This window comes from Rutidosis leptorrhynchoides, chromosome 1 (genome assembly GCF_046630445.1).
Source record: "Rutidosis leptorrhynchoides isolate AG116_Rl617_1_P2 chromosome 1, CSIRO_AGI_Rlap_v1, whole genome shotgun sequence".
Taxonomy (NCBI): domain Eukaryota; kingdom Viridiplantae; phylum Streptophyta; class Magnoliopsida; order Asterales; family Asteraceae; genus Rutidosis; species Rutidosis leptorrhynchoides.
This window is the reverse complement of record NC_092333.1, coordinates 194887868-194892277: the sequence shown is the minus strand read 5'-3', so window position 1 is coordinate 194892277 and position 4410 is coordinate 194887868. Positions and strand designations below refer to the sequence as shown.

The 4410-nt window shown below is 37.4% G+C and overlaps 1 non-coding gene across 1 annotated transcript; it reads right to left on the bottom strand.

The window, feature by feature from the left end:
• Window positions 1-2762: 2762 nt before the first annotated feature.
• Window positions 2763-2869, bottom strand: LOC139886715 (small nucleolar RNA R71). Its single transcript, XR_011772587.1, has one exon. It is a non-coding gene; the product is annotated as a small nucleolar RNA R71 (small nucleolar RNA).
• Between the last annotated feature and the right edge of the window lie 1541 nt (window positions 2870-4410).

Here is a 4410-nt window from a genome sequence, read left to right as displayed (position 1 = left end):
AAAGTAAATAAAATACGATAAACAAGAGAAAAGGATAAAGTCATGTACCTCAAAAAGGTAGATGAAAATAAAACTTTATTAATAACTTGATAACTTTGATTACAACTTGAAATAAAACCCTAATCTAAGAGTTTTCGTATTTTGGTGAAAACCCTAAAGGAAAAATGAAAGAGTATATCTAAAACAGAACCAGAAGGCCTCAATTTATAGTTTTCAAATTCGTTGGCTAGGCCGGCGACTTCAGTGGGAAACCGGCGACTTTCCTTTAGCGGTTACTCCTTTCGCATGTTTAACGTTGCCAACAAGTTGAATAACACTGATATCGCTCCATTTATATATGTTTTATTTCGCGATATCTACCTCACTTCGCTCAATTTATGACTATCTTGGAGCCTATTTTGTGTGCTATTGAGCTAAATGGTCAATTAAGGGCTAAGGAGTTGATTTGGTGTAAAATTGACTAAATCTTGGGCAAAATTGACTAAGGAAATGGAAAAGTGCAGAATCGGCATCAAAATCGCCGCTCCTCATTCAAGAATACCGCTCCTGTGAGCCAAAAGCGCCGCATCAACTGAAAAAGCGACGTTCTCATGCACATTTCTGCTCCATTTTCCTCTAGTGAGCAAAAGCGCATTTTCTACAGTGAAAAGCGTCACTCCTATTTAGCTAAAGGCATCGCTCCTCAACAAAAGTTTCGTCCCTGTTTAGAGCTAAAAGTGGCATTCCTGATCAAAAGCGCCGCTCCTCAATAAATCCAAAAGCGCCGCTCCTGTCCAAAAGCGGTGCTCCTGTCGCTGTTTCAGCCCAGATTTTCAGCACTATAAAAGGAACGAGATTAGGTCATTTTTCATATGCATCTTTAGAGAGCAGCAGCTTAAGGTCCAAATTTCACATACAAAACCCTAATTTCATCATCCATTGGTGTTTAAGGGTGGATTCAAGGAAGCTAGCTCAAGATTCATCATTGTTTAGCTTAGATCATCATCTTCTTTACATTTTGGGTTGTAATCTTCACTTTACTTTTCATATTTTGCATTGATTACTTGTAATAACTTGAAGATGATGATGATTTACATTTCTATGCTTATTATTAGTTTAATTTTAGCTATGATTGGCAAAATATCTTGTGTTTGCTTATCTAAGAATCTCTAATGCTAGTGTTTGCCCCAATCAATTGATTATTGTTGTTTGAATGAATTACTTGATCATGTGTTGTTGAGTTAGCTAAAGATCCATTGCTATTAGTTTGTTTTAGGCTTGACTTTGATTACATATGTTGTGTAGCTCTCTTGGTGATTTGAGAAGTGAAACAATATGTGCTTCAACACCTTGGGTGATCTAGACAACTAGCTTAGGAATTGAAAGTGATTGTGTTCTTGATCTAGGTTAGTTTTCAATTGGCCTCTAGTCAACATAGTAGTGCCGATTATCTTAAGTGATTTCGATAGATGGGGGTTTTAAGTGATTTCAACCCAACCTCAATCTCAATGACCAAATCATGCTTAACTCGATCCTAGGATATAAAGCTAATGTGAATTCGCGGAGTATCATTTTATTTGAGGTTTAGTAGTGATGCTAAATATTTAATAGTTCAAAAACTAATGAGATAGCAGAATAGACAAAATGGGGCAAGCCAAGCATAGAGAGGATTAGATAAGTGAACACGTCTTAGTTAATTTGTTTTAAGTCTTAATACTTCACTACTTGTTTCTTGTTACTAGTTTAATTGATAAATTTAGGTTTGTTTAATTGTGCAAGGTTTAGTTGTTAGTTGATATCAATCGAAACCCCCCAATCAAACAAACCCTAGGACAATTGATAGTTTCAAATATCCGACTTACACCGCTTCCCTTGGGTCGAACTTGATAAGAATACTTACATTAAAGTGCTATAATAACCGGGTTCTAAGTGCTCGTTAGTTATGTGTGCTTGATTGTAGTGTTTGAATCAAATATAAATTTAGAGGGTAAAAGATGTATATCGCACGAACGCATCACACTTTCTTGGCGCCGCTGCCGGGGAATGCGATTAGCCTAGTTGGTTATTTGGTTTAAAATTTTAATTGTTCAATCCTTTCGTAGGGGTTTACCCTTACGGAAGTTACTTTTCGCATTTTATATTATTATTTTCGTTTGGAAAATCGCTTGTGTTTGTGTTGTGATTGAAGGATAGGTACCTTTGGTGTAAAGGATCAAGACTTCACACATCCATTCTCCGATCCCGAAAGACACGTGCACGGGGTTTATAATCGTAGAGAAGAAAGAGTATTAAAAAAGAATTTCGAAGCTTTGCCATTTTGTTTAGAAGAGATGAATCTAAACGGTAATCCGATTCACGATGACTAGCGCAATCCTAATGGTCCTCCGGTTAATCAAGAATTATTGAATGATCCAAACGACACACCAATGTGGAGCGCTAGATTAGTTGTACCAACAATGATAGCACCGGCTATTACAAAACCACCAATTGAAACAGATAATTGGAAGATCGAGGGTAACTTTTTCACGTTAATCAAGGATACATACTTTCATGGGTTGATAGATGAGAATCCGTTCGAACATATTCAACACTTTAATGATGTTTGTGATATTTACAAAACCCAAAATGTCACCGATGACGCTTTTAAGCTAAGGGCATTCCCCTTCACACTTCAAGGAGACGCAAAAGCTTGGATGCGAAGTTTACCATCCGATTACATAAGGTCTTTTCAAGAATTAACAAATGAGTTTATCAATCATTTCTTTCCACCGTCAAAAGTAGAACAACTTAGAATGGAGATTAATAGGTTCACACAATGGGGTGATGAGAGTTTGTATGATGCATGGGTTCGATTCAAGAAGCTACTAAGAGCTTGCCCACCGCATGGTTTGACGAAGAAGGAGTATATCAACACATTCTATCGGGGTTGTAATACTTTTATGAAGCAATATCTTGATTCTTCATCCGGTGGGGTGTTTATGTACAAATCACCAAATGCGGCTGAAATTATGTTAGAAGACATCTCGGTCAACAAGTATGAATGGGCACCTTCACTACAAGATTTGACAAGGAAAAGTGTAGCATAAGTCGAGAGTGATAATGGGCAAGTGAAGCTTGCAAGCTTGAATAATCAATTTCAAACATTTGGGAAAGAATTGAAGAAGATTCAACAAACGGTAGTTGCAATGCAAGTAGGTTGTCAACGATGCGAGGGTCTACATCTCATTAAGAATTGTCCTCAAATTACTCAATGCAATCATGTTGATCTAGATGATATTCCCATGAATTCGGATGCTCATGTGAACTACGTGAGTAATCAAAACTACCAACGCGGAGGAACATCTAACCAAAGCTACTACAATCCTAATCGAAAACAAGTATCATTCAACAACCAAACCCATACACCACACGAATTCACAAACCAAAACCGAAATCAAGGTTACAACAACTATAACCAAAACGAAACAACAATTTCCAATACCAAAACCAACAACCTTACAACAACCAACCTTACAACAATCAAGCCAATTCAAATTATCAAAACAACCAAGGTTATAGTCCATCACAAAATAACCAAGGTTACAATCAACAACCTCAACAAAAAAATCAACAATCCCAACCTTCGAAGAGCTTAGAAGAAATCATGCAAAACTACATCAAGAAGGTAGAATCAACCGAAGCTTTTCTAATGAAAGAGAATGAATTCTTAAAGCAACAAATCCGAAACCAACAAACCTCATTCTAAAACCTTGAGAGTGCCGTTGGACGACTTTCAAATCAAGTTGCCGAAAGACCACAAGGAACTTTATCTTCAAACACTCAAGTCAACCCGATTAACAATCACAACAATAACCGTCAACACAATCAAAACCAACAACACAACAACTCAAGAGTGATTCCTATCGAAAGCACCAACCAAAACCCTAATAACCCAAACCAAAATGAAAATGTCAACGCCATAACCACTCGAAGCGATTTAACTACTCAAGGGGTCGAAGATCCTCAACCACAACCCTTTATAACCCATGAACCACTACCAAGTTTTATTGAAGAGGATACCGGGGTTAGTAAAGAGAAGGGTAAAGAAAAGGTCAACTCAACCGAGGGTACGGGTAATGATGAATCGGGAAAGAAAAAGGGTGATGAGTCTTCAAAGATTACGAGACCGGTGCCATATCCAAAAGCTTTAAAGAAGGACAAGTTGGCGGCTCAATACAAAATGTTTCAAGAAATGATGAAAAATGTCTCGGTTAACTTACCTATCACCGATGTGCTTAAAGGAATGCCGAATTACGGTCGGTTCATCAAGGAGTTAATATCTCAAAGGGGTAAATACAATGACGAAACATCTTTCTTTATCGAAGAGGAGTGCAACAAGATTCTTGCATCATGGCCAAGGATCCCTAAGAAGTTAGGAGATCCGGAAAAATT